At 44.0% G+C, this 20,679-nt stretch overlaps 1 protein-coding gene across 3 annotated transcripts in view; it reads right to left on the minus strand.

Moving 5' to 3' along the window:
• The window catches only part of syt1a (synaptotagmin Ia), a 604,743-nt gene that overhangs the window by 346,328 nt on the left and 237,736 nt on the right, over positions 1 to 20,679 (minus strand). The window lies entirely within an intron of this gene.

The following is a 20,679-nucleotide window of genomic DNA, read 5'->3' on the forward strand; positions in this document are numbered from 1 at the left end:
GATTAACTGGACAAGTCTTCAATGTTGGTGAAGACCAATAGGAGTACCCCCTTGATCCTCAATTACATCAAGGTCTGGATTATTTCAGTAGAATACTGTAACATTGCAATTGGTGAGAGGTACTGTGTGATCTTTAATGAAAGGGAGTGAGAAGATCAATTGAAGTTGGGTGGCACGGTGGCACAGTGGTTAGCACTGCTGCCTCATAGCGCCAGAGACCTGGGTTCAATTCCCACTTCAGGCGACTGACTGTGTGGAGTTTGCACATTCGCCCCGTGTCTGCATGGGTTTGCTCCGGTTTCCTCCCACAGTCCAAAGATGTGCAGGTTAGGTGAATTGGCCATGCTAAATTGCCCGTAGTGTTAGGTTAGGGGTATGGGTGGGTTGGTGTGGACTTGTTGGGCCGAAGGGCCTGTTTCCACACTGTAAGTAATCTAATCTTAAAAAAAAATGCACCTGGGACATAGATTGAAGTTTGTTCTTCGTTGTCAATTCATATATTCAGTGCTTGTTTTTCTACAATAAACTGACCACATTATTTTTATATGGTGAACCATAGATATTGCTCAGTACTTTCTGCTGCATATCAGAGCTGATGAGGCACCATCACTAATACAACATAGGGAGCAGGCTGACAATTTGTGCACAGCAAGATCTCAGAAGCAGCGAGGAGAGAAACAACTAGATTTTTTAAATGAATGTCTACTGAAATATAATTGTTGGCCAGGACACTGGAACAGAGCCCACTGCTCTTTCTCCCTGAATAGGACTGTCACATATTTATGAGGAGAAATGTTTTCAGCCAGAGGGTGTGGAGCCTGTGGAATTCTCTGCCACAGAAAGCAGTCAAGGTTATACTAAATCTGCAAATTGAATGTTAAAATGGAAGAAACTTCAGGAAAAACATAACAAAAGCATACAAACATATGAATATATTAATGTGAACATATTAAGGACAAAAGGGTAACTAGGGAGAGAACAGGGCCCCTCAAAGATCAGCAAGGCGGCCTTTGTGGGGAGCCGCAAAAAATGGGAGGGATACGAAACAAATATTTTGCATCAGTATTTACTGTGGAGAAGGACATGGAAGATGTAGAATGTAGGGAAATAGATGGTGACACCTTGCAAAACATCCATATTACAGAGGAGGAAGTGCTGGCGATGTCTTGAAATGCATAAAGGTGGATAAATCCCCAGGACCTGATCAGGTGTACCTGAGAACTCTGTGGGAAGCTAGAGAAGTGATTGCGGGGCCTCTTGCTGAGATATTTGTATCATCGATAGTCACAGGTGAGGTGCCAGAAGACTGGAGGTTGGCAAACATGATGCCACTGTTTAAGAAAGGTGGTAAAGACAAGCCAGGGAACGCTAGACCAGTGAGTCTGACCTTGGTAGTGGGCAAGTTGTTGGAGAGAATCCTAAGGGATAGGATGTACATGTATTTGGAAAAGCAAGGACTGATTCGGGATAGTCAACATGGCTTTGTGCGTGGAAAATCATGTCTCACAAATTTGATTGAGTTTTTTGAAGAAGTAACAAAGAGGATTGAAGTAACAGAGTGGCGGGCATGATCTATATGGACTTCAGTAAGGCGTTCGACAAGGTTCCCCATGGGAGACTGGTTAGCAAGGTTAGATGTCATGGATTACAGGGAGAACTAGCCATTTGGATAGAGAACTGGCTCAAAGGTAGAAGACAGAGGGTGGTGGTGGAGGGTTGTTTTTCAGACTGGAGGCCTGTGACCAGTGGAGTGCCACAAAGATCGGTGCTAGGTCCTCTGCTTTTTGTCATTTACATAAATGATTTGGATGTGAGTATAAGAGGTACAGTTAGTAAGTTTGCAGATGATGTCAAAATTGGAGGTGTAGTGGACAGCGAAGAGGGTTATCTCACATTACAACAGGATCTGGACCAGATGGGCAAATGGGCTGAGAAGTGGCAGATGGAGTTTAATTCAGATAAATGTGAGGTGCTGCATTTTGGGAAAGCAAATCTTAGCAGGACTTATACACTTAATGGTAAGGTCCTAGGGAATGTTGCTGAACAAAGAGACCTTGGAGTGCAGGTTCATAGCTCCTTGAAAGTGGAGTCGCAGGTAGATAGGATAGTGAAGAAGGCGTTTGGTATGCTTTCCTTTATTGGTCAGAGTATTGAGTACAGGAGTTGGGAGGTCATGTTGTGGCTGTACAGGACATTGGTTAGGCCATTGTTGGAATATTGCGTGCAATTCTGGTCTCCTTCCTATCGGAAAGATGTTGTGAAACTTGAAAGGGTTCAGAAAATATTTACAAAGATGATGCCAGGGTTTGAGGATTTGAGCTATAGGGAGTGGCTGAACAGGCTGGGGCTGTTTTCCCTGGAGTGTCGGAGGCTAAGAGGTGACCTTATAGAGGTTTATTAAATCATGAGGGGAATGGATAGGGTAAACAGACAAAATCTTTTCCCTGGGTGAGGGAGTCCAGAACTAGAGGGCATAGGTTTAGGGTGAGAGGGGAAAGATATAAAAGAGACCTAAGGGGCAACTTTATCACGCAGAGGGTGGTACGTGTATGGAATGAGCTGCCAGAGGATGTGGTGGAGGCTGGTACAATTGCAACATTTAAGAGGCATTTGGATGGATATATGAATAGGAAGGGCTTGGAGGGATATGGGCCAGGTGTTGGCAGGTGGGACTAGGTTGGGTTGGGATATCTGGTCAGCATGGATGGGTTGGACCGAAGGGTCTATTTCCATGCTGTACACCTCTCTGACTCTGACTCTAACAGAATGTATAACATTGCAAATGAGATTTAAAATTAAACATGCACAGTTCTCAGGGGGCTTGACAGGATGGATGCAGAAAGCATGTTTCCCTCTTTGGGAGAGTCTAGGACTAGAGGTGCTTCATCTCAGAGTGGGGGACTGCCCTTTTAAGACAGAAATGAGGATAGTGAATTTGTGGATTTCATTTTGTCGGTCACTAAGTATATTCAAGGCTGAGATAGACATTTGCAGTCAGTCATGGGAATGAAGGTTATGGAGAAAAGGCAGGAGTTGAGGATTATTAGATCAGCCCAGATCTCTTTGAATGGAAGACCAGATGGGCTGAATGGCCTAAATCTGCTCCAATGTCTTTTGGCCACACAAGAAATATGAGTATTTGTCACATCTCTAATATATGGAAGTGGTTGAAAGCTTCAGGTTTCTAGGACTAAATATCACTAGCAATCTGTCCTGGTCCATCCACATCGATGCTACAGTCAAGAAATTACACCAACACCTCTACTTCCACAGGATGCTAATGAAATTCGCCATGTCCACAGTGACGCTTAACAATGTTTATGGATGCAACATGGAAAGCATCCTGTCTGCATGCATCACAGCTTGGTGCGGCAACTGCTCTGCCCAAGACCTGAGGGAATTACAGAGAGCTGTGAACACAGCCTAGACCATCACACAAGCCAGCCTTCCATCCATTGTCTCTGTCTACACTTCCCACTGCTGTGGGAAAGCAGCCAACATCATCACAGACCCCTCCCACCCTGATTATACTCACTTCCACCCGCTTCCATGAGGCAGAAGATACAAAAGTTTGAAAAATACTTTTACCAACAGATTTAAGTGCAGCTTCTTTCCTGCTGTTATCAGACGTGAGAATGGGCCTCTCATATATTAGAGTTGATCTTTCTCTGCACCTTCTCTGCAATTGTAACACTATATTCTTCATTCTGTTCTGTTACCCTGATATACTTATGAAAGGTATGATTTGTCTGGTTAGCACGCAAAACAGTTCTTTTCACTGTATCACAGTACATGTGGCAAAAATAAATCAAATATTCCAAGAAAATAATGAAATAATGGTCACATTAATAACACCAACCATATTGTATAATGTTGGATAGTGTTTGTCAAACAGAAAATTTGACACAACTGCTCCCTGCTGCAGAGAATCCTCCTTTCACCCAACTCTCTCGTCTCAGCCACATACTGTCTCTGTAATGTCCTGTCTTACTTCTCCTTAATTGCAGCATATTGACCTTGCTGCCCTAGAATGCATTAAGGCAAACACCTGTTTCTTATCTACTCTGCGCTGGAGAGATCATTGAAAATCCCACCAGTCAATCAGTAACATTTCTGAAGAGCATAAAGTAATTAGGGACATCATTTTGAGAAGCTGCTCAATTGAGTTCCTACTGTGCGGGCCATATGGAAATCAGTGAAATCAGAGATGGAGGGAAAGTGTAATAGAAAAATTAAAGGAGAAAATGTTTCACTTGACTCAGTGGGCCCTCAAAGATCAAGCTGATATTTTTGAGGAAGTGTTGCCTTGTTAGATTTCTAATCAACCTGTTCTGAGATGTCATGACTCAGCTGTGGAGCAGGTGGAACTTAAACCTATGCACCCTGGTACAGAGAAAGGGACACTGCCACCATACCTCAACGATCCCACTCCAATAATATGAGCATTTACTGATTAACCTGTTCAGAGACATTATGACACACCCCTGCAACAGATGGGACTTGTACTGAGACCACCTCATCTCAGAGGTCGGGACACGACCGAAGTACCACAAGAGCCCAAGTAGTAAAGCCTTGTTACAGAAAGCAGATTTCAGCTCAGACGTTAATGGGTGCCACCATTTGCTGGTGGAGTTAGATGCTGAAAAGTCACAATCTGAAGGGATGGGGGGGTGGGGGTGGGGATGGGGGGGGTGGGGGTGGGGGTGGGGGGGTGCGGGTATGCAACAATTACACTTGCATCCCACTTTTAACCAATTAGCCGGCCTGCCATCTCATCTGTAATGCCATGTTGTTGACAAGATGGCTGCAGAAAACTACACAAAACATGGACTGTATTTCAACAGCAATTCGTCCAAACGTAGAATAGGTTGGAGGACTGTCTGAGAGCTCTGGGACGTGTGTCCAATTGATTCTACCTTCCTTAAGGTGATGGCATCTGTACACAGCTGTGAAGATTGGTTGGAAATGCTGATTATGCATTTACACATCAGAAACAGATTTGATGGGCTGAATGGCCTACCTTTGCTGCTACATCTTACAGTCTGTGCTGGTCCTTACACTTCAGATAAAGTTTCTGCCATTTACTTCCTTCCTATCAACATTTCCTTCAACTCCTTTTTCCCTCTTGTCTTTATTTAACTTCTCCTTAAATACAGTCATGTGAATATTTTTGCAGAAACACAACTTGGGATGGCTGGATTGTCTTATGAGCAAAGATTAAAAGGTTGGGATTCTACTCCCTGGAGTTCAGAAGAATGAGAGGTGCTCTCATTGAAACACATCAGAATCAGAGGTTTGACAGGGTCAATGCTGAGAGGATGTTTCCCCTCCTGGGAGAGATTAGGACCAGAGGGCACAGTCTCAGAGCAAAGGGATAACAATTTAAGCTCCCCACTTGCCTGGATGAGGTCAGCTCCAACAACACTCAAGGAACTCAAATATAGCTGGAAGTAAGCAGCCTGTTTGATTGTCACCACAACCCCAGCATTCAACATTCACTTCTCATCACTGGGGGACAGTAGCAACGAACATCGTTGTAGGGTGTACCATCTACTTGGTGCACTGCAGAAATTCAACCAAGGGTCCGCCAACAGCAAACTCACTTCCATCTGGATGGACAAGGGCAGCAGATACGTGGGAACACCAGCCCCTGCAAGTTCCCCAAAAAGTCACTCATCATCCTGACTTGGAAATTTGTCACCATTGATTCAGTGTCACTGAGTCATCCATTACCTGTTTATATCCATTTGTAGACTCACCATTTTCTCCTGATAATTTAATTTCCTGCTTATCTTAGTGCCATCGCCGAGGTTAGTGACAGTATATTTGTTCCACTCCTCTAAATCATTGATTTCGATTGTAAATTACCTCTCAGAGGGTTGTAAGTCTTTGGAACTCCTTCCCACAGAGAGCTGTGGGGGCAGTGTCCTTGTGTAGATTTAAGGCTGAGACAGAGAGATTCTTGATCAGTCAAGGAATCAAGGGTTATGGGGAAATAGCGAGGAAGTGGATGTGAGGAATGTTGGCTCGGGGCTGAATGGCCTACTCCTGTTTCTGTTTTTTTATGGTCATATGGTCCTATTTAACCAATTTATTTCTAAACATTAAAGAACAAGAGTAATAAAGATATACAGCATGGAACAGACTCTTCAGTCCAACTACTCCATGCTGACCAGATACCCTAAATTAATCTAGTCCCATTTCAGAAAAAGAAAATAATTTTTCTTTACTGTTCTTCAGATTCAGAAGCTGTAAGTATAGAAGGAGGCCATTCAGCCCATTGTGTCCATGTTGTGTCCATCTTAGAACAAACTCGTTCCCAATCCCCTGTTTACTCCTCGTGACCCTGGAATATAATCATGTGACCTTAATAAAGAAGGAGAAATGGAAGAAACTGCATTTATGTAGTGCAGCGAGATGTCTCAAAGTCTTTTACAACCAACAAAGTACTTTCAATCGTGAGCAGCTGGTGCACAATGCACAAAGCCAGATCTGACCAGTAACAATGTGGGAGTCTGCCAAGAGTGAGGTTGGTTAAGGAATCGAGATGATCACTTCGCAACGAAATTTCACCTCATGTGCTGGGGGTGTAGATCTATTCCTTCAGAGCCTAGGATGTGTAATCTGACAAAGTGGTTCATTCAATGTGTATTCAGAATCCACTTCAAATCCAGTCCATTTAAAAGCAATGGAATTGCAATCAGATTTAAAGAGGCCCTACATTTCATTTTATCGATCATCAAGATTAATGATTAGTCATATAACCTGACATTAGAGAAATGCAGGAGCTAAGTTATACAACGTGCAAGATGTGTAATTCCACGTACAACTTGACATTTAGTATTCTAACTTGCAAAGAACAATTCCAATCCATTTAACCTGATTAATCAGTCACAATCTTTCAGACACCATTACTAGTATTCACTGAACTGAAAGAATGTAAAGTGTCTACTAACCGGTTATTATCAACTGTGGCCTCGCACAAGGTCTGGTAGAATCACAGTCACATCACAGAGGGAGGCCATTCACCTCACTGAAATTCTGCTAACTCTTTGTTTGGAGATAAATGCTTACCCTTTCCCCATATCCAATTCCTTTAGTAATAATGCCTGTGAGGTGAATCTTTCTATATTGTGATAACCACCTCAGTAATAAAGTCAAATTGCCTCAGTTCTCAATCTGTGTCGACCATTGATCAATTGGACTCACCATGTAATAAACACAGTGGCTCCAAGAGCAGTTCAGAGGCTAGGAATACTGCAGCAGGTAACTCCCTTCCTGACTCCTCAAAGCTTTCAAATCCCCCAACATTAAACATTCACTTCTCATCACTGATGGACAGTAGCAGCGAACATCATGTAGGGTATACCATCTACAAGATGCACTGCAGAAATTCAACCAAGGCTCCTCCAACAGCACCTACCAATCTCACTTCCATCTAGAAGGACAAGGGCAGCAGATATGTGGGAACACCACTCCCTGCTAGTTCCCCTCCAAGCCACTCACCATCCTGACGTGGAAATATGTCATCATTCCTTCAGTATCACTGGGTCAAAATCCTGGAATTCCCTCCCCCTAAGGACATTATACCACAAGGACTGCAGAAGTTCAAGTAGGCATTACCTTCTGGAGGGGCAATTAGGGATGGCCAATGGGTGTCCTTACAAACCACACCGTGGCCCATAAAGTGATGTGAAAATTCCATGCCTTTGACATCAATGCAGCATCTGACTATATATGGCACCTTGGACAACAGCAGTCGTTGCTGGAGAAACTCTGCAGGTGTGGTACCAAAGAAGAGTCTTTGGACTCAAATCATTAATGCTATTTCTCTCTCTACACATGCTGCCAATACTGCCAAGTCCCTCCAGCACTTTTGATTTTAATCTCAGATCTTCAGTGTTTGCAACATTGCACTTACGTGGTATCAAGAAGCCCCAGGTAATGTTTAAATGAATGGAAATTGGGAAAAAGCTCTCTGCTGTTCAGAGTCTTGTGTATTTAGTGATGCTGTGGAACATCATGGGGAGATGGTTGGTTTCTCTCTAGTTGGGGATGGACCTCGGTATTAAAGGCATCATGAAATATGGGTTAAAAATTGAAAGAACTGCAGATGTTGTAAATCAGAGATAAAGATCTTGTCACGGAATATGGGGATGTTGCAGCAAAATGGAGTTGAGATGGATTAACAATTTTGAATAGTGTAGCAGGTTTGAGGGGCTGAACTGACTTACCTCTGCTCCTATGTTCCAATGGCCAGTGCTTGACAATGTGGTGCAAATTTTACTTGTCACTTCTTAACCCAAACCTGAAATGTTATCCAAAATATCATTGAAATAAAAGCAGAAAGTGCTGAAGTGTCCGTGAATTGCTTCAGTATCTGAGGAGTCGCGAATGGAGCAATCATCAGCGAACATCCCCACTCCTGACCTTATGATTGAGGGAAGGTCATTGATGAAGCAGCTGAAGATGGTTGGGCCAAGGACACTACCCTGAGGAACTCCTGCAGAGATGTCCTGGAGCTGAGATGACTGACCTCTAACAATGTTTGTGTCTAGTATGATTCCAACCAGCATAGCTTTCCCCCGGTTCCCATCGAGTATAGTTTTGCTTTAGTCTTCTTTGATAAACAGTGACTAAAGGAATGGGAGATTATGCTGATAAGCTTATCTGAAGAGGGCTCATGTTCACATAAATACTCTCATGGACCGGATGGACCGAATGGCCTGTTTTGATATTAGATGATCACATTAAGTGGGGATGACTGAACAATAGCTAACACCGTATTCTCAGGTTGTTTGTCATTGATTCTTCCACAGTCACAATCCACCTATTTCTGAACCTTAGATAACATGCATTTGCTCAGTTCCACTTTCCTCAAGGTGATAGAACCTCTTTTGAACGAATGGACATTTTCAAATGGACCTCTGTCTGCCATAAGCCTACCAGGAACCCAATTAGAGGAAAATGGAATATCAAGGCCACTACATAGCTGCAGGATTTAGTGTACAGCAACCTTACTAATAACTATCTGACAGGGACTGAAATATAAAGTCGCTGTTTTTTTTAGTTCATTAAGAGTGGATATTTCTGGTTATATTTGGCATAACTCCATGCCTGGATAAGGTAGGCGGTGGTGGAATGGCTCAATTGGAGCTTATTAACTGCTGACTCTGAATGAAAACTTAAATCTGGGCAAATGAAGGGACTGGAGGAGTGGGAGAGAGAAATCGTTCAGGGATTACAGCTAAATGCAGGGAGGAAATTGCAAATCAGCCTTTCATCCACAAAGGCTTAACACGAAACAGCAACCTGTCCAAACTGGCAAGTGCACAGCGAACCATCTATTTAGCGTGTTATTTTTATATACACTTATAAACTCCATTTGCTCCTTAGGCGTTGCCATGTCAATCAGTTTGATTCACAATAGCAGCATCTAATGAGGTATTATCGAGGTGGGGAACGAGTTCAGACTGATTTACTGAGCAGCACCACATGGATGATCTGACGAAACCAGAACCTGCAGCTCAAAGCTTTGACTTATTTTTAACACTTCAGGCAATCGGTATCCTGCAAGTCTTGCAGCAACTGCAGTTATCTGCACACATAACCACATAGGCCTTCTCAAATCCAACAAACAACCATGAATGCTGGAAATCTGAACAAAAACACAAACTGCTAGAGAAAGAAATGCACATGGCGGCTGGGGGGGGAGTTGGCCACAGGAAATGCAGAGTTACAGGGACAGGGTTGCAGGGCAGATCTGGGTGGGATGCTGTTTGGAGGGTTGGTGCAGACTCAATGGGCCGAATGGCCTGTTTTCACACTGTAGAGACTCAGGAGTCTGGCAGCATCTCTGGAGAGAGAAACAGAGCTAACGTTTCGGGTCCAATATGCCTCTTCTTCAGAACTATGGCTTATTGAGGAAGGATCACTGGCTGTTAACTTTATTTCTCACTCCATAGATGCTGCCAGACCTGTTGAGTTTCTCCAGTAATTTCAGGTATTCACAAATCACTCATATGTAGAGCAATACATTGGATTCTAATTGGTGCATGCATTAGAAACAGATTAAAAGCTATTAGAGTCAATCGGAAGTCTCTTTTGCATAAGTAAGCCACACTCATTTATACAAACAGAAGTCCCTCACACAGCTGTGAGTGTGCCGAGGATTGCTGCTGTAACGTCAATAGGTTACTCTAGAAAACAACTTGTCTGAAATTTAATTTTAGTTGGTCTTGAAAACTAACCATACTACTTTGCAGTACAAAAGCAAATTACATTTATATAGCACCTTTCCTGTAGTCCATCACATTCCTGATTTTTACCTGACAGATGGTGGACAGGCCGTTGGAAATCAGGAGGTAAGTTACTCACTGCAGGATTCCCAGCCTCTGAGCTACTCTTGTAGCCACTGTGTTAATATAACTGAAAACAAAAAATGCAGGAAACCAAAGTCGATCAGGCGACATCTATGGACAGAGACCAAGCTAACGTTTTGAGTCTAGATCAGAGCTCTGTTGAAGAGTCAAAACACTACCTTGCTCTATCTCCATGGATGATGCTTGACCTGCTCTGATTCCTGAATTTTTTGTTTTCAGTACAGAGTCCAGCATCTGTAGTAATTTGCTCCTACAGTGTGTTTCTATGACTAGTCCACTTCCATCCCATTCAATGGTAACCCCCAGGATGGTGATATTGAGGGATTCAGTGGTGATGACACCATTGACTTAACAAAATAGAGTTAACAAAGGACAATTGTTAGATGATTTCTTATTGGAGATGGTGGTTGCCTTGCATGTGTGCATTTTGAGTGTTACTACCAGACAGTCTGAGCATTGTCCATGACTTGTTGCACGTGAACACAGACTGCTTCAGTATCTGAGGAGTTGTGAATGGTGCTGAACATTGCGCAATCATCAATGAACTTCCCCACTCCTGACCTTATGTTGGAGGGAAGGTGATTGATGAAGCAGCTGAAGATGGTTGGGCCGAGGACACTACCCTGAGGAGCTGAGATGACTGACCTCCAACAACCACAACCATCTTCCTATGTGCCAGGTATGACTTTAACCAGCAGAGAGTTTGCCCCTGATACCAATTGATTCCAGTTTTCCCAGGGCATTTTGATGCCACACTCGGTCGAATGCAGCCTTGATGTCAGGGACTGTCCCTCTCCCCTCCCCTCTGGAATTCAGCTCTTTTGTCCATGTTTGACCCAAGGCTGTAATGAGGTCAGGAGCTGAGTGACCCTGGGGGATCCCAAACTGGGCGTCACTGAGCAGGTTATTGCTGAGCAGGTGCTGCTTGATAGCTCTGTTACTGACACCGTCCATCACTTTACTGAGGATGGAGAGGAGACTGATGGGATGGTAATTGCCAGGTTAGGTTTTTCCTGTTTTGTGTCAAGGACAAACCTGGGTAATTTTCCATACTGTTGGATAAATGCCAGTGCGGTAACTGTACTGGATTAGCTTGGCTAGGGGAACAGAAAGTTCTGGAGCACAATTTGTCAGTACTGTTACCAGAATATTTTCAGGGCCCATAGCCTTTGCAGTATCTAGTGCCTCTAAATGTTTCTTGTTATCACGCAGAGTGAATTGAATTGTCTGAAAACGGATATCTTTGATACTGTTCCTTGACTAGTCGACCCTTATAATTTTGGCTCCCGCCCCCAGGTGATAGTAAGGAGGACATTGTAGGGTCGACAGGGCTGTTTCTGTCACAGTCCTTTCCGCTGCTGAGGTTAATACCACATCCTTCATCCAGTTTTGTTCCTTTCTTCTTTTCACTGAGTTGATGCAGTGGCTTTTTTGGCCATTTCAGAGGGCAGTTAAGAGTCAACCACATTGCTGTCGGTCTGGAGTCACATGTAGGCCAGACCAGGTAAGGTCTAACAAACCAGTTAGGTTTTTACGGCAACTGGCATTGTGACTTCATGATCATCATTAGAACTTTTATTCAGGATTTTTGTGGAGTTCAACTTCTACTATCTCCCATGTTGGGTTTCAAACCCGGGTCACCAGAATATTTCCTGGGTCTCTGGATTACTCATCTAATGACATCATCGGGCTGTTACCTTCCCTAACATGACAGTATTGTCATCCCCAGTATCAGCGAGTGACCCCTCCCCTGTACTCCTTTGATGGGGAGTCTATCCTCTCTTAGGAAGAGAGGTCAAAACCGCACACAGTACTTCTGTTGTGGTCTCACCAGGGCCCTGTATCACTGCAGTAAGACAGCCCTACTTCAGAATTTCAATCGTCCCACAGTGAAGGCCAATATACCATTTCCCTTCCTAACTCTTCGTTGTAGCATTATTGGCAATGCAGGACATTTCCCCACAGCAAGTTGCCACTAACAGCAATATAACATGATTAGGTGATGTGGTTTACTGATGTGTGTTAGGCCACTGCAGTGAAATCTTTGGGATAGTGCAGCTGGAATCTTTTACATTCAACTGAGAGAGAAAATAGGGCCTCAGTTTAATGGGGAGGTGATGGCCTTGTGGCATTATTACTGAACTATTCATCCAGAGACCCAGGTAATATTCTGGGGACCCAAGTTCAAATCCCACCGTAGCAGATGGTAAAATTTCAATTCAATAAATATCTGGAATTAAGTGTCAAATGATGACCATGTAAATTGTGCTGATTGTTGGAAAAACCCATCTGGGTCACTTGTGTCCTTTAAGGAAGGCAACTGCCATCCTTACCTGGTCAGGTTCCATGTGACTCCAGACCCACAGCAATGTGGTTGACTCTTAACTGCCTTCTGGGTAATTAGGGGTGGGCACTGAATGCTGGCCTAGTCAGCAATGCCCTCATCCACTGAAGGAACAAAATAATGTCTTGAAGGACTCAGTGTGGGGATTGGAGTCACATGTAAATCAGGGCAAACTCCCTTCCCAGAAGGAGATTAATGAGGACTGCAGGGTTCCTTTCATCAGTGTCCTGGAGTTGGTTGCATTTACAATGTTATTGATAGATTTAATCCTTTAAAAATAAACCTTCCAGATGGCTGGGGCTTTTAAAAACACAAGGCACCACAGTATCAGACCGACTCCCTCAAGGTGATCATGCAACTTGGCAAATGAACCAACTTGAGCTAAAATGAGCAGGGGTCGGGCACCCTGCTGATTCACTATAAAGTCACAGAATAATCAGTTCGGGCGATGGACTTTGTTGTGACTAAATCCCTAACTTAATCCATAACACAGTTACAGTACTATACTGAGACAGAACTGATTTTACCTGACAGCAAATTGTACAGGTTTCTCAACAGTCCCTGCATCTCTTTTCAAATACGCAACACTGACTAACAGCTGCTCTCTCTACACTTTGAGACTTAAATATTTCACTGATCCAGTAATGATGTTGCATTAATGTTGCATATCCACTGCATCTTCACTTTCAGGTTCAACTCCCCAGCGTCCATCTCCGAACATCTACCAACTCTGATTTCCCCCTTCACCTCTCATTGCTTATGCACACTGACAGATTTTACCAATTGATTGAAAGTCAGATTATTTAATTGAAAATATAAACTGGATCCAAGAAAGAATCTGTTATTTGAAAATACCATTTGTCATAGTGGTACAAAATGGAATCTCCCTTGTGTGAGAGAACATCTTGAATTAGGGTGTAATCTGAGATTCAACTCCTGAAACCACTTTCTACCTTTTGAAATCTTCACTCTCTCTCATTCTGATGCCATGTAGTTTATCTCATTTATCCAAACACTAAATAAATTAAATAGAATCCCTACAGTGTGGGAAGAGGCTGTTTGGCCCATCAAGTGCACACCGACCCTCCAAACAGCATCCCACCTGGACTCAGTTGCACGTGGCTGGAAATGAACCCAGGTCCCTGGTGCTGTGATGCAGCGGTGAGACACAGCATCACCATTTAACATTGTAACAATTTAAATAGTTTACATTTATATAGCATCTTTGTTGTAGTGCAGTGTCCTAAGGCACTTCACAACATCATTATCAAGTAGGATTTGACAGATTCACATAGACACATGTTAGGCTAGGAAATTAAGTTTGATCAAAGGGTTATGTTAAAAGAGGACACCAAAAGGAAGAATGGAGAGAGGTAGACTGGCACAGAGGAAAAGGGAGATAGAGGAACAAAGAAAAACATCGAGGAAGAAAAAGCGATAGACATAATGAGGGAGACAGGCAGGGAGAGAGAGAGAGAGAGAGAGAGAGACAGACAGACAAAGAGAATGAGAAATTGAGAGGTATAGAGAAAGAGAGAGAGAGAGGGAAACAGATAAAGAGACAGAAAAAGAGAGACAGATAGAGAAGAATGAAAAGAGACAGGGAAAGAGAGAGAGAGAGCAAGAGAGTTTGAGACAAAGAGCAGTTTCAAGAGGCAATTTCAGTTATGGTTATAGGTATGGTTACAGTTAGGACTACGTCCTAACCCTAACCATAACTCTAACTGTAACCCAATCATAAACTTAAAATTAACTGTAACCCTAACGACAAGCCTAACATTAACCATAACCCAAATTATAACCCTAACCACAGCCCTAACCCTGACCCAAACCCTAACCTGAACCCTAACTGTAACCTTAATCATAACCATAACTTTAACCTGAACCCTAACCTGAACCTTAACCGTAACCCTAACCCTAACCCTAACTGTAACCCTAACCACAACCCCAACCCTGACCCAAACCCTAACCCTAACTGCAACCTTAATCATAACCATAACTTTAACCCAAACCCTAACCCGAACCTTAACTGTAACCCTATCTGTAACCCCATCCCTATCCAAGTTAGCCGCACACCCAGCATGGTCCAAGTATCCTTCAATTATACAGATTATCCTTTGCTGGATGAGTTTGGTGTGGATTGTGGAATCATGGTGAATGAGACAATTAGGATGCAGATGAGCTACAATCTTATTAAGTGAAGGTACAAGTTTGAGAATCTGAATGATCAACTCATGCTCCCAGGTCTCAATGTTTACAAGCCAGTGCAGAATCTTCAAAGAGCAGTTCACTGTTCTAATGTTGGAAACATTGCAGCCTACTAAATTAAATTAAATTAAACCCCATTCATCTGCTTATATTTTCGGATGAAGGACAAATATGGTCCATAATGTTGGGGAAAAATGTTCAGCTGTTCTATGACCCGCTGCTGTACCATCCACGCCACACGGCAGACTGGGCACCTTGGTTTCACTTATGAACCAAAAGATAGTGAGGATCTAAAATCTGGATTTAGTCAGGAGCAACAAATCTATGCAAGCTTTTATTAGCCACAAAGTGGCTTTTCAATATAAAGTAACATAACAAAATGGCTTCAGGTTAATACTGTGCTAAAATGGTTGGAAGCTGCATTCCTGCTTTGCTGAGCTAGCTGAATTAAAAGATAAAGCAGACAATGGAGTCTTCATGATATGAATCATAAGACATTAACTGACCAACCTGACTAACCTTGAACCACGAGTATGAGACGATAATATAAGGCAATACTGTTTCCCAGGAAATATTATTGGAGTAACCTGTGGTCCATTATGTCACCTTATTACATTTCATTGTTTTTCCTTTGTAATTAAGTTGTACTGTCTCTTAAAAACATATATAAAAATTGCTTATTGTTCAAATTCAATTGTGCAGTCTCTCTAAGGAACACAGAAGGTTTTAACCTCTGTGTTGCTGGACAAACTTCTACTTGGCATCGTAATAAACTATGAAACCTTGCTGAAGCAAACCGTACTCCTAGCGATTCTTTTGACCGATCGCAGTACCGAGAGGCCTCTCCTAGGGGTCTAGACCTTCAATAGCACCTTGGACAGAACAGCACTCCGTCTCCCTGGATACTAGGAGATCCTAGTTAACCTTGTTCTGGAATTCCGGTTGCTGCAGAGAGACTTGAACACTTGACTTTCTGATGTAGAAGTGAGAGAGTACTCCCCACTGAACCACAGTAATTTTGGGAGCAGACTCCACATCATAAACCTCCTCTGCTTCTTCCTTTCCCGCCGTACCAACCAGTACCCTTCCACTGACACCCTCCTTCGACTGACTGAGCTGGTCCTCACTCTGAACAACTTCTCTTTCCAATCGTCCCACTTCCTCCAAACCAAAGGAGTAGCCATGGGCACCCACACGGGCCCCAGCTATGCCTGCCTCTTCGTAGGATGTGTGGAACAGTCCATCTTCCGCAGCTACACTGGCAACCCCCCCACCTTTTCCTGTGCTACATCGATGACTGTATCGGCACTACCTCGTGCTCCCACGAGGAGGTTGAACAGTTCATCCACTTTACCAACACCTTCCACCCCGACGTCAAATTTACCTGGACCGTCTCAGACTCCTCCCTCCCCTTCCTAGACCTCTCCATCTCTATCTCGGGCGACCGACTCAACATGGACATTTACTATAATTCGACCGACTCCCACAGCTACCTAGATTACACCTCCTCCCACCCTGCCCCCTGCAAAAACGCCATCCCATATTCCCAATTCCTTTGCCTCCGCCGCATCTGCTCCCAGGAGGACCAATTCCAATACCGTACAACCCAGATGGCCTCCTTCTTCAAAGACCGCAATTTCCCCCCAGACGTGGTTCACGATGCTCTCCACCGCATCTCCTCCACTTCCCACTCCTCCGCCCTTGAACCCCACCCGTCCAATCGCCACCAGGACAGAACCCCACTGGTCCTCACCTACCGCCCCACCAACCTCCAGATACATCGTATCATCCTTCGTCATTTCCGCCACCTCCAAACAGACCCCACCACCAGGGATATATTTCCCTCCCCTCCCCTATCAGCGTTCCGAAAAGACCACTCCCTCTGTGACTCCCTCGTCAGGTCCACACCCCCCACCAACCCAACCTCCACTCCCGGCACCTTCCCCTGTAATCGCAAGAAATGCAAAACTTGCGCTCACACCTCCCCCGTCACTTCCCTCCAAGGCCCCAAGGGATCCTTCCATATCCATCACAAATTCACCTGTACCTCCACACACATCATTTACTGCATCCGCTGCACCCAATGTGGCCTCCTATACATTGGGGAGACAGGCTGCCTACTTGCGGAACATTTCAGAGAACACCTCTGGGACACCCGCACTAACCAACCCAACCACCCTGTGGCTGAACACTTTAACTCCCTCTCCCACTCCGCCAAGGGTATGCAGGTCCTTGACCTCCTCCATCGCCAGACCATGGCAACACGATGCCTGGAGGAAGAGCACCTCATCTTCCTCCTAGGAACCCTCCAACCACAAGGGATGAACTCAGATTTCTACAGTTTCCTCATTTCCCCTCCCCCCACCTTATCCCAGTCCCAACCCTCGGACTCAGCACCGCCTTCTTGACCTGCAAACTTCTTCCCGACCTCTCCACCGCAACCACTCTCTGGCCTATCACCGTCACCTTAATCTCCTTCCACCTATCGTATTCCCAGCGCCCCTCCCCCAAGCCCCTCCTCCCTACCTTTTATCTTAGCCTGCTTGGCACACTCTCCTCATTCCTGAAGACGGGCTTATGCCCGAAACGTCGATTCTCCTGGTCCTTGGATGCTGCCTGACCTGCTGCGCTTTTCCAGCAACACATTTTTCATCACAAACCAGCTGTCCAGCCAACTGAGCTAAACTGAATGCAAGTCAGGTGTAAAGGCCCAAGGGATCTTCAAAACCAACCTGAGGACAAACAATTCTCCAATTAGCCTCCTTGGGCTTCATTCTGTTCACTGAAACAGCAAGAGGCCACTCAGTCCCTCTAACCTGTTCTGTTGTTCTGTTAGATCATAGTTGACTTGTACTTCAATGCCTTTTACCTGCCTTTACTTGATATTCCTCAATTCAAGCCAAACATACTGACATCTGCACTGAAAACTCAATCCGCCCTCCGAGTCCAGATTCTCCTTGGAGATAGCGCTTCACTCAGCTTATCTCTGGGAAAAGAAAAGCTTTCTGATTTTGCTCCTAGTTGCAATTTCTCCCTTTTTCTCATGACTCTCTCACCAGTAGAAATAGCCATGCAATCAAATTGTTTGAGAATTTTAAAGACCATGAGCAGAACACTTTTTGGGTCCTCTCTTGACTTGGTCAGACTGCATTGATGCAAATGCCTTGAGTTTCTTTCTACTGACCCCACAGGCAGCTGACCCTTACAGTGCCTGGGGCAGTACTCCCCCAGTTAAACTGCAGCAGGTTCAATGTAAAGACCAGAAGAAACATCTCTCAGCCCCACACCAGGATATTTCCAGCACTCAATGGTTTAAAGTGAATAGGTGCCCACACATAATTACATTGTCACTTCAAAAGGAGCATCTGAACAAGAAATGACAGATAATTATATAGAATTATACAGCATTCACAGTACAGAGAGAGGACATTCACCCCAACATGTCAGTGTTTATGCTTCACTTGAGCCTCCTCCTACTCTCCACATCTCACCCCATTATCAGATCATTCCTTTCTCTCTCATGTTTATCTAGCTTTTTGTTAGAAAGAAATGCAGAATGCTGCAACTGAGAGGGACTCAAGGCTACCTGTGCATGAAACACAAAAAGCTAGCACAGGGGCAGCAGGTAATCAGGAAGGGCCATGGAATATTGGCCCTTATTTCAAAGGGATTGTTATATAAGAGTAGGGAAGTCTTCTTGCAACTGTACAAGGTGCTGGTGAGACCACATCTGGAGGACTGTGAGCAGGTTTGGTTTCCCTTATTCAGAAAAGATATGATTTCACTGGAGGCAATTCAAAGAAGGTTCACAGGATGGTCCACAGTAGGAAGGGATTGTCTTATGAGCAAAAGTTTGGGGCGACACAGTACTCAGTGGTTAGTACTGCTGGTTCAGAGCACGAGGGATCTGGGTTCGATTCCAGCCTCGAGCAACTGTCTGTGTGGAGTTTGCACATTCTCCCCGTGTCTGCGTGGGTTTGCTCCAGGTGCTCCGGTTTCCTCCCGTAATCCAAAGACGTGCAAGTTAGGGTGGATTGGCCATGGGAAATGCAGGGTTACTGGGTCGAGGGGTGGGTCTGGGAGGGATACTCTTCGGTGTAGACTCAATGGGCCAAATGGCCTGCTTTCACACTGTAGGGTATGCTATTCTCCCCATTGGCTATATTGGTGATGAACTTATGTTAATGGCTTAGCAATTAATAGATTGCTGGTTACTCCAGTCAACCCAAGAATAAAGGGAGGGCTGGATCCTGAGATTACCCTTTCTCTTGTAGATTCATTCTTTCCCCCCCAAGTAAGGCAGTAATTGTGATTGAAATTCAGCCAGTTAGGATTGACCTGTCAGCTTCCTGCACTTAGTAGCAAATATTTATCCTACAAACCAGTTTAATTCAATTGAATATCAGTTGCAATAAGCATCAGCCATAATACCCCACATCGATCTGTCAAGAATTCATAACTTCGAATTTTCTAACAGATCATTGCATTGAACAAGACACAGAGATCTCCATAATGGTAAAACAACAGTCCAGTGGTTTCACAGTAATACAGGGATGCAGGTATAATTATACAGTGGATTCAATCACAACATTTCGAGGCAGGAGTAGGCTATTCATCCCATTTGCTAGACTTTCCTGATGAAGGGCTTTTGCCCGAAACGTTGATTTCGAAGCTACTTGGATGCTGCCTGAACTGCTGTGCTCTTCCAGCACCACTAATCCAGAGGCTGGACTTAACTCACACCCCTCCACAACCCCACATCCTTTGTAGATCAAACATCTGTCCAAGCACAAATCACAGTGAAGAACAGATACTATTTTCTGTTGAAAACAGAAAGAAAAGGATACCTTCCAATCTTATTGATCAGAGAGAACTGCAATCAGAGCAAATGCATTCCAGGAATGAATCAAAACATTGGGAACTTTCATTGGGAAATTAAAACAAAATCTTGTATTTCTATAAATGCTGAGCCAGACAGTGAGACCCAAAAAAACGTGAAAATATTAAAAGCAAACCCCTTTTACATATAATCATAGGAACAGCAGGAGGCCATTCAACCCTTGAGCTTGATCAACCATTCAATAGGATCATATCTGATCTGATTACTCCTCTTTCCCAGCCCTTTACTTTGTAAGAATCTGTCCAACCCTTCTTTAAAAAACATTTGAAATATTCACCACTTATTGAGGAAGACAGTTCCAAAGACTCTGGGTCTTTTCTCACTCTGGGTGAGAGAATAATCCCGAGGGATAGGTTTTGCACATGTTTGGAAAGGCAAGGACTGATTAGGGATAGTCAACACGGCTTTGTGTGTGGGAAATCATGTCTCACAAGCTTGATTGAGTTTATAGAAGAAGTAACAAAGTAATTTGATGAGGGCAGAGCGGTAGATGTGATCTAAATGGACTTCAGTAAGGCGTTCGACAAGGTTCCCTATGGGAGACGGGTTAGCAAGGTTAGATCTCACGGAATACAGGGAGAACTAGCCATTTGGATACAGAACTGATATCGAAGACAGAGGATGGTGTTGGAGGGCCCTTTTTCAGACTGGAGGCCTGTGACCAGTGGAGTGCCACAGGTATCGATGTTTTTTTATGATTTATATAAATGATTTGGATGTGAGTATTGGAGGTATAGTTAGTAACTTTGAAGATGACACTAAAATTGGAGGTGTAGTGGATAGTGAAGAAGCTTACCTCAGAGTGCAATGGAATCTTGAACAGATGGGCCAATGGACTGAGTAGT

The sequence above is a fragment of the Chiloscyllium punctatum genome, chromosome 32 (assembly GCF_047496795.1).
Source record: "Chiloscyllium punctatum isolate Juve2018m chromosome 32, sChiPun1.3, whole genome shotgun sequence".
In the NCBI taxonomy this organism is placed as follows: domain Eukaryota; kingdom Metazoa; phylum Chordata; class Chondrichthyes; order Orectolobiformes; family Hemiscylliidae; genus Chiloscyllium; species Chiloscyllium punctatum.